Consider the following 11,611-nt stretch of genomic DNA (forward strand, 5'->3'; position numbering starts at 1 on the left):
AATTCTGACAAACTGTCACAACCAAGAGGAACCTAAAGAGATGGGATAACTAAATGTCATGTGGTATCCAGGATGGGAACAGAAAGTGTTCATTAGATAAAAATAAGAAAATCTGAATTAACTATGGACTTTAGTTAATAAAAACATATCAGTATTGCTTCCTTAATTGTAATAAATGTATCATCCTAATGTAAGATGTCAGTAACAGCAGAAATTGGGTTTGGAGTATATAGGAACTCTCTGTATTATCTTTGTAATTTTTCTGCAAATTTAAAATTATATTAAAGTAAAAAAAATTAAAGAAGAGAACATATCTTTTATAAACAATAAGGAGTTTAGGTAAAGTAAAATGCAGCTCTGCCCTTTTCTGTAGGAGCATTTTTAAGTATTTATCCAACCAGGGTCCTGGCTTAAGTGTAGATTCTCCTCTTTGCTGTTCAGACATGTTTGTGCTTCCTTCCTGCTAAATCCATAATTCTTTGCATATACTTCTACTAAAAACCTATATTCTGATTAATGGTATACAGTTAATATCTCTATCTCCCCTTGTCCACTTTAATACTTTAGGGAGTTAATGAAATCTATCCATCCTTATATCTGCGAGCATTAGCATAGTGCCTAATGTGTAAGAAAACTGAAACATATGTTGAATGCCTACAAGCATATATAAATAAATGAATAAATATATACACAATGCCTTAAATTCAAATATACTCATGGAAATCAAAGACTTTTTATCATTCAGCAATATGTATTAAATTGCTATAGTGAGGCAGATTACGTGGCTTCAAACTACTAATAATTTTTGGCAGTACAAGTATAATTGTGATCTCCAATTTATGAATGTTTTTCACTGTTCATGGGTCAAACATAATGCCAACCTTAGTTGTTATGCATAATTACAAAATTACTAAGAGTGACATTGATGTATGTAAGACAGTTTATTTTGGCAAAGTATCCTTTTATAATTTGGCCACAAATGTCCTTTTAGCTTTATCTGCAATTACTCCAATAAACCCTATAAAACTGACTTTTCCTTGAAACTGCATTCTACCTCATAGAATACACATATGCTATTGCCTCTGCCAGGAATGCTCTTTCTATCTTTCCAATTTGGACATTTCCTATTCACACTTCAAGACTAATGTTAAACTGGTGATTGTGAAATACAATATGAGCTCTGACATAAACATATGGTAGTTCTCAAACATTTATAAATTTGCTTCTAAGTTCAACTATGCAAGCCTAGCTATATCTTTTATGAGTCCAGAATTTCAGACAAAAGGGTTCAGAATGCCCTACTTTCTCTAAAAAGTAGATTGGAAAATAGTCACTATGACTGAGAAACCCTTAGAGCCAAGTTGCAAATTTCTCTTCTCTATTTAAAAAGGAAATTCTTATCTGCATTCTTTGGGTTTCAAATGGGTTGTTAAAAATATGGTGAACATATTTATAAATTTAGATTTTTTAAGTTTCTTATATTGATTTAAGAAAAATTCTTATTGAAAATAAATTTCCAAATGCCCAAGATTTCAGTTACCTTTTCTTTCATACAGTCTGTTGAAAAAAAAATTTTTTTTTTTGTGGAGATTAAGTTTGTCTCTACTCTTGTCCATATGGCAACATTTTTTTTCTTCTGATCAGATTCCACTCTATTTTCTCATATCTAGAGATGTATTAAGATGGAACATTTTTGCTTGAATTTAATGTGATCTTCAACACTTTTAACCCTCAGTTTACCTATATATCAAATTTGAAGAGTGAGAGTGAGGTTTAGAGTATGAAGAATCAAAAGTGAAATTAAAATTTCACCAGTACATTGAAACATTTTGGAAAGGCTTTTTAACTGATAGTAGTTTAAATATTCTTTCTTGGGCAAAATAGTTGCCATTCACATATTTTGAAATTACATATGGCAGAAATGCTAAAGCTGGTCTTAAGATTAACTATACATTTAAAAATCCAGAGAAATACAGTCTGTCTCATGTTAACAAGCACGATAAAGCCAGAATCATATTTTAAAGTTTCTTAGACAGCATTACAAATGGTAAAAATAATAAAAGCATTCACAAATATTACTTGTTAGAGCAATTAACAAGTACATGCACTATACCTATACCATTTGTAGCACTTATCATTTTGCATTTAATTACATGCTATTCCTCACTTTCTTAGGAGAGTGTCAATTCTTTACAATGAGGATCATGACTTATTCATCATTACATATTTAACAACTAAATACTAATAAGATAATAATAATAATAACAACTGAAGTTAGGTTTTTTAAGCTTACTAAGCCAGTACTATGTTCAGTCTATTGTTTGTTTTACTAATTAAATCCTTTAAAAACCTATAAAGCAATTATGTTTAATCCTCTTTTGCAGAACATATATGTGGTTTTAAAGAGATTAAGAAATTTGCCCAACATCACACCACCGGAAAATGGAGGATCTCCTTTAAACCCAGACGTTTTTATTATAGAGCCCATATTCTTAAATGTTACACTGTGACATAATTTATTCATTCATTCAACAAGTAGGTGGAAAATGTGCTATATCTGTCAGATATTACAAGATACCGGGATGCAACAGTGAATAAGACAAAATCTATACTATCATGGATCTTACATCACAGGAAATAAGAATTCAAACAATAAACAGATATATAAAAAATATACAAGGAAATACCATAGTATGAAAAAAGTTCATGACAGTATCTTTGAAAATATTGGTGAGATAATTTCCCTTAAATATAGACTAACATAACAAACAAGAAAAATGAAAATTCTTAACAGATTGAAAACACTTAAGATGAATTTAAACTTTAAAATACAGCTACAAAAAAAAAGCAATGGGACAGTCTTATGGTGATGTAGACTTTTATCAACTTTTAAATGTTTTAAAGTGATGTACAGTTTTACTGTCTTTAAAGGAACTATTATTTCCTACATTGTACAAATAGTTTTAGAATTAGAAAAAGAGGGAAAGCTCCCTGGGTATTTTACAAAGCTGCTAAAATATTCATTAAAAAGCCCAAAAAGAAATTGAGAAATCAAAATTACCAGTCGACCTCAGTTATGAAAAAGATGCCATGATTCTAAAGAAAATATTATTAATGAAGCCAGGAAACACACACAAACGCACACACACACACACACAGATGTATATACACACTGCATGATCAACATAAAAAATATATATCTGGAGAACATATTATGGCTAAGTACTGAGACTTTTGCTTTATATCACTGTATTAACAGATTAAAGGAGAAAACAAATGTGGTTACTTCAACTATGGCAGAAAACTATTTATTAAAATATAGCAGACATAATTCTTTTAAAAAGCCAAGGGGATAAAAATTCCTTTTAGAAAATTAGGAGAAAATAAAATCTTCCCTATGCTAATAAAAATATTAAAATACACAACAACCATTATACTATTAATGAAACAGTAGAATTAGTCCATTTAAAGAAAACATGAGGGGCCTCCCTGGTGGCGCAGTGGTTGGGAGTCCGCCTGCCGATGCAGGGGATGCGGGTTCGTGCCCCGGTCTGGGAGGATCCCATATGCCGCGGAGCGGCTGGGCCCGTGGGCCATGGCTGCTGGGCCTGCGCGTCCGGAGCCTGTGCTCCGCAACGGGAGAGGCCACAACAGTGAGAGGCCCGCATACCACAAAAAAAAAAAAAAAAAAAGAAAACATGAAAAAATTCACCATTTTACTAAGGGGCTGCGTCAGCAAAGTAGGATATGAGTGAAAAAATAAAAGTATAATGATTGGAAATAGGAAGAAATAAACCTGGATACATTTTAGAGGATATGATTGTCTACAGAGAAAGTAAAAGAAAATCCACAAACTATTGGAATTAGAAATTAAAAGTATTCCCATCTACCATAAAGTGGTATAAAATCCAATTTTAAACAATACCATTTATAAAGCCAGACAGAGGAAGAAAATACTGTATGATACCACTTATATGTGGAATCTAAAAAATACAACAAACTAGTGAATATAACAAAAAGAAGCAACTCACAGATATAGAGAACAAACTAATGGTTACCAGGGTAGGGGTGGGGGAGTGGAAGGTACAAACTATTGGGTGTCTTTCTCTGACTGCACTCAGTATGACAATCTCTAGGTTCATCCATGTCTACACATGGATGAACACACTACTGTACATACTACACACACTGTTACACACTACTGTACATAAAATAGATAACTAATAAGAACCTATGGTATAGCACAGGAAACTCTACTCAATACTCTGTAATCACCTGTATGGGAAAATAATCTAAAAAAGAGTGGATATATGTACATGTATGACTGATTCACTTTGCTGTACACTTGAAAGTAACACAACATTGTAAATCAACTATACTCTAATAGAAATTAATTAAAAAAAACTATTGTGTATAAGATAGCCTCAAGTATGTATTGTACAACACAGGGAAATATAACCAATATTTTGTAATAACTGTAAATGGAAAGCAACATTTAAAAATTGTATAAAAATTTAAAAACTTAAATAAAAACAATATCATTTATATATAACTCCTTACCCCTTCAGTGTATGCTGAACAAAGTGACTTCCTTCCAAAGAGTATATAATAGAAAGTTAAGAAAAAATAAAAGGAATAGCTTTGCAATAGGGAAACTTGACAAACATTACTTCAAGCCAAGTGATCAAGGTTAACGGCAATAATGATAGTCATGTTGATAGTACATCCTTTTGACATGATGGATACAAATGGCATTAATCCCTCTGTCTCCCTTCCAGAAATCCACAACTCTAGTTTAATTTTTAGAAAAACATCAGACAAACTCCAACTGAGGATACCTAAAAACACCTTAGTAGTACTCTTCAAAACTTTTGAGATGACCAAAATAAGGAAAGTCTGGAAAACTAATCAGAGAAGGACAAAGAGTCTTAAGGGCTAAATGCAACTTGATATCCTGCATAAGATTCTGGAACAGAAAAAGTTCATTAGAGAAAACTAACAAAATCCCCAAATGTGTGGAGCTTAGTTAATAACAATATATTAAATATTGGTTGGTTGATCATGATAAATGTACCATAGTGCTGAAAGATAATATATAACAGGGGAAACTGGGTTTGAGGTATTATGGCAATTCTATTACATTTTCCATTCATCAGTACATCTAAAACTATTATAAAATGAAAAGCTTATTTTAAAATGCCATTTATACCAAAGGATACAATTCAACAAGGAACAAAACTAATAAATATGTTGATAGTTTACTAAGATCACTGAAGAAAACAGAAGAAAGTAAAATAAGAACTAAGAAGTATATGCATAGGAAGACTAAAAATTATAAAAATAGGTATTTCCCTAGTTAATCTGAATTACATGCAAAATTACAATTTGCATTTTGGTAAATTTATTCTAAAATTCATATTGAAACATAAAACCAAAAATAGAGGTTAACCAAGCAAACATGCTTCCAACATCCTTACAGCTATTTGGGTTTTTGATATATGTCAGAATGGCATTACGAAGTAGGAAGGAAAATACTTGTTATTCAGTACATTGTTGGAGATAATTGCCCATCCACACTGAGGGGTGCAAGGGATAGTACATAAAAGTATGTCTCCACATCACATCAAACTGCAATTAAATTCCAGGTAAATTAATACTCAAATGCAGCAATGTGGATATCAAAATTGTAAAATAATTTTAAAGAAACTAAGAGAATTCTTTTGATAACATCAGATAATTCCAACACGCAAAGCAAGAAAAGACTTTCACCTGTAGGTGAAAGGAAACATTGCAATGAAAACTAAAACTACCCACTAAACTAGAATTTCCCAGACATGCTCTCATACTGAGTTAAAAAAGAGAATATAGCAAGCTTTCAAAGAAATGATTTTATAGAGTGCTGTTTTAAAGTTTTGGCTTGACTTTAAGAATACTGAATTTTCTTACACAACTGTTAAATATTGCCCCATTTCAAACCCACTTTTCTATATGATCGGCTTTGTGATAAGGAAGCTATGAGTCTGCAAACCACATTTTTCCTTTGCCAGTTGACTCCCTCTTATTCTAACAATACAGGGTACTAAGAGGCCTGGAGAAGGAAGAAGGAACACGTTGCCTTCCTCTTTGCTTCCTTTTTCTGTTTTCTCTTTCTCTTAGTATCAGCATCCCTTTTGGAGCCTGTTTTTTTTTCTTCATTTTCTTTTCTTGCCACCCTTCCAGGAGTAGTATGCTCGAATTTTCAGTGTGCCAACAACTGTGGAACCAGCCTCATAGTTGGTTCAGAGACGACAACGCCAGTCAGCTGAAGTCCCTTCTATGAGGTCTGGGTCCCCGGTCCCAGGGGTCCCCCGTCTCCCAACCTTTACACATTAGAAATTCTCACACTTCTTTTTGGTAGTTGCTTCCCATTATTTCTACCTGCGTGATATTTCTGTGTTTCATTTTTGCCTTTTTATGTTTTTTAACATCTTTATTGGAGTATAATTGCTTTACAATGGTGTGTTAGTTTCCTCTTTATAACAAAGTGAATCATAAATACATATATATATATATATCCCCATATCTCCTCCCTCTTGCATCTCCCTCCCACCCTCTCTATCCCACCCCTCTAGGTGGTCACAAAGCACTGAGCTGATCTCCCTGTGCTATGTGGATGCTTCCCACTAGCTATCTATTTTACATTTGATGGTGTATATATGTCCATGCCACTCTCTCACTTTATCCCAACTTACCCGTCCCCCTCCCCATATCCTCAAGCCCATTCTCTACGTCTGCGCCTTTATTCCTGTCCTGCCCCTAGGTTCTTCAGAACCATTTTTCTTTTTTAATATATACATTCCATATAGATGTGTTAGCATACGGTATTTATTTTCCTCTTTCTGACTTACTTCACTCTGTATGACAGACTCTAGGTCCATCCACCTCACTACAAATAACTCAATTTCGTTTCTTTTTATGGCTGAATAATATTCCATTGACCATATGTGCCACATCTTCTTTATCCATTCATCTGTCGATGGACACTTAGGTTGCTTCCATGTCCTGGCTATTGTAAATAGAGCTGCAATGAACACTGTGGTACATGACTCTTTTTGAATTATGGTTTTCTCAGGGTATATGCCCAGTAGTGGGATTGCTGGGTCATATGGTAGTTCTATTTGTAGTTTTTTAAGGAACCTCCATACTGTTTCTCCATAGTGGCTGTATCCATCTACATTCCCACCAACAGTGCAAGAGGGTTCCCTTTTCTCTACACCCTCTCCAGCATTTATTGTTTGTAGATTTTTTGATGATGGCCATTCTTCCCGGTGTGAGATGATATCTCATTGTAGTTTGATTTGCATTTCTCAAATGATTAGTGATGTTGAGCATCCTTTCATGTGTTTGTTGGCAATCTGTATATCTTCTTTGGAGAAATGTCTATTTAGGTCTTCTGCCCAATTTTGGATTGGGTTGTTTGTTTTTTTGATATTGAGCTGCATGAGCTGCTTGTAAATTTTGGAGATTAATTGTCAGTTACTTCATTTGCAAATATTTTCTCCCATTCTGAGGGATGTCTTTTCGTCTTGTTTATGGTTTCCTTTGCTGTGCAAAAGCTATTAAGTTTCATTAAGTCCCATTTGCTTATTTTTGTTTTTATTTCCCTTTTTCTAGGAGGTGGGTCAAAAAGGCCCTTGCTGTGATTTATGTCATAATGATGCTTTATGTTGACATATATTAAATCATTATTGAAATATTAAAATAAAGAGTTGTTTTTCCTTTCTGCACTTTTACTGATTCAAGAAACATTTTAAAGTTTTCTTTGGTTTTAAGAGTATTTTTCTGAGCTTCCCTGGTGGCACAGTGGTTGAGAGTCCCCTACGGGTTCATGCCCCGGTCTGGGAAGATCCCACGTGCCGCAGAGTTGCTGGGCCTGTGAGCCATGGCTGCTGAGCCTGTGCGTCCAGAGCCTGTGCTCCACAACGGGAGAAGCCACAGCAGTGAGCAGCCCGCGTACCGCAAAAAAAAAAAAAAGAAAAGAAAAAAAAAAGAATGTTTTTCTTCAACTAAAATTTTTTTCTGTTATCTATTTCTAGAAAATTAAAACCACATAGGATATCTGTTTCTGTTTTTACCCTAGCAGCCTAAAAAATGAACCAAATACAAGGTGGACTTTCATATATTATATAAATAAACATTTATTAATTTTACTGAATATATTTGTCAACAATCTAAACTGTTGCTCATCTGAAGCTTTTGTCAAGGAGGAAATTTATGGACCCAGAAATAGAGAAACAAGTTTAATTTTGGTGCCAGTATGACTTTGCCAATGTCTTGATTATCAGGAATAAGTTTGACTAATTATCGTATACCTGAATCTATCCAATATATTACCAATATACTATCCAGTATTTTTAAATTGGATGTTATTTATTTAGGACTTCTGCAACATGGACTTTTTATTAGCTTGTGAAAAGATATGACTTTTTAAATCATATAATTCAAAACAGTTTAAAGACCTAGTGAAATTATTGTATTGACTCCTTGATTTTTCTGCATGTATTGTGCTAATTAAATTTTACTCTTTCAAGCATATGTTATAATTTAGTGCAATGGCATATAAAATTTTATGTAGTATTCAGTGTTCATAATACTCTCATAGGACCCACTGTACCACTGAAATTAAACTAATAATGCTGCAAAGGATGTTTACCTTCAAGATCCCTGTGGCACTTTAAAAGATCAATCAACTTGGCATTTTTGAAAATTTAAATTAAATTGATGATGTCTCATTACACTCTGATGATTATGATTACATAGAAGCAGAAAACAAATCTTAAGAAAACTAGCTCTGAAAGGCTAACTGATAGAAAACATGATAGATGCAGAGTGTAGATATTGTGATTTTTGTTCACCACCGATAGAGTAATTAATCATTTTAATTTCCTCTTTATTAATATCTGAAAAAGAGACAAAAATATTTAAAATAAGACAAAACAAAAGCAGTTGAATTTTAAATATAAAAATTGTAGGTTTACTTATAATACTAATTTACTATTCAAATAATTTCAGAATAAGTCCAAAATTATTTAATTTTAGATTATAAACTATAAGTATATATCCACATTGTTCATATACCAAAGTATAAATGCTGATTCTAAAACTGTATTTTTTTTTTACCATATTCACCATTTTAAGTGTACAGCTCAGTGTGTATTAAATACATCCATAATGTTGTGCAACCATTAACACCATCCATCTCCAAAATTCTTTTCATCTTATAAAACAAACTCTATATCCATAAACTCTATATCCATAAAGTAACTCCCCATCTCCCTTCCCCCAGCCCCTGGCAAGTGCCTTCTACTTGCTGTATGCTCTAAATACCTTATGTAAGTGAACTCATACAGTATTTGTCTTTTTGTGACTGGCTTATTTCACTTAGTATAATGTCCGCCAGGTTCATTCATGCTGGGAGAAAATGTCAGAATTTCATTCCTTTTTTCAGGCTGAATAATATCCCATTGCATGTATATACCACATTTTGTAAAACTGTATTTTTTTTAAACAAAAACAATTATCAACCAAAATTATAGCTTAAACAATTAACAATTTATTGATATCACTTAATGGTAATTTATTTTCCTTTAAAATTTTATATACAGTTAGAATGAGAAAAAAATTAATCATTTTAATTGATGCAAAAGGATGTTTTCTAAAGGTCAATATCCATTATTGATTTTTAAAGCTTAGTTAATTCAGATTAGAATATTTTCTTTACCTAAGATATATGGTTTCAAATTCCACTCTATGTATTAATCAATATAAGAGGGATGACAATACTAGAATTTGAAGTTCTAGCAATTAAAAAAATACAATTATGAAGTAAAATTGAATGGAGAAGGCAAAACAATCATTTGTACCTAGTACTTATTGTGCATATTCTGGCAATAACCAGTTAAAACTCCATTTAAAAAGGAATCATATTTAGAGTTTAAACAAGAAAAAGTAAGGCACTAACTAAAAATAAATTTATTTGGAAATAAGAAGGATAAATATGAAGGAATATTTAATAATTTATTGATAAACAAGAGCTATGAGAGACAAATGTATTATAGGAATGAAAATACTGTAAATATAAAAACTACATTAGAATTCTAAAGGCCTTTTTTTTTTTTTTTTTTGGCAAAAAGCACTGGACAAATAAGTAATTCCTGCATCATGCACAGCTTCCTCAGCACCCAGCTCCCTTAGCAATGTGGGCTTCTCCAGCATCAGGCTCCAAGCAGCACTCAGCAGCCAGCAGCTTTCCCCAGTACTCCCCTCTCCCCTCTAGGCTGTTTTGTAGCAGAGTTCCTCTAGTAAGACATCATCCTTTGAACAGAATTCCCAGACACTCTAGAGGAGGCATTGAAAGACTACGGCCTGCATGCCAAATCAAGCCACCAGGTGTTTTTGTAAAGTTTCACTGAAACCTAGCTACAACCATTCCTCTAGTCAGTACCGGGAAGTTTCACATTCCAACTGCGGAACTGAGTAATTGTGACAGAGACTGTATGTCCCACAAAGCCTACAATATTTACCATATGGCCTTTACAGAAAAGTTTGCTAACCCTTGTCCGAGAAGATGGATTTCTAGCAAGATCATAGGTCAGATTTCGAAAAAGTTCTGTTGGCCATGCTCCCTCCAATAAAATCTGAATCTAACCTCTGTGAGTGAGGGCTTCATCTTCATGAGTCTAGCTCAGCACCTAGGGGTGGTAACTGCTCTTTCTATCTACTCTTTCTATATTCTCCAGAGTTCCATGTACCTCTTACTAGCCAATCACTCATGACTTCAATTCCATGTTATAATTAATCATTCCTAATGTTAAACATTTCCTGTTCAAATAATTCTATAATGTCTCTTTCCTCACTGGACCTTGACTGATATGCAATTAATATTATTTTTCCTCCCTTTATCTTTAATCTATATGTGTCTTTTATTTAACATGGTTTTCCTGTAGACAACATATAGTTTGTTTTTTCTTTCTTTTTAAATTTGTTTACAGTCTATCCATCTGTACTTTTTAAATGAGGTGTTTGACCATTTATTTTTAGTGTAAAATATTAGTAGGGTTGGATTCAAGCCTACCACCTTGCTCTTTGTTTTCTCTTTTCTCCATGTGTTTTTTGTTTCTTGTTTTTCTCTCTTTTCTGTCTTCTTTTGGATTAGTTGAAGATTTTAGGATTCCTTTTGCCTTATTAATATTTAATAATAATTACTTAATATATTTTGTCCAATTTTCTAGTTGTTTATAACAGGAAGAGAAATCTAGTTCCTCTTACATCATGGATAGAAGTTTAATCCAAAAAAAATTTTTTTTACATTGTATTTTTTCTGGATTTCTATAAAATTAGTTCAGCTTCATACAAAAGAATAAATGCTCAAAACAAGAAATAATGATAAATAAATGAATAAATGCCAAAATTATGGAAAAAGAAAAAGTGTTGGAGACCAGGCTGCCTTAAAATTTATAAGAATACATGAGAACATAGGATAAAGCCACAGGTAAGTTTGCATTAGTGAAGAACCAGACTAATGTATCATCCTATTTAATTTTTTTTTGGGGGGGGTAGGAGTTTATTAATT

This window comes from Hyperoodon ampullatus, assembly GCF_949752795.1.
Source record: "Hyperoodon ampullatus genome assembly, chromosome: 2".
Classification (NCBI taxonomy): Eukaryota; Metazoa; Chordata; class Mammalia; order Artiodactyla; family Ziphiidae; genus Hyperoodon; species Hyperoodon ampullatus.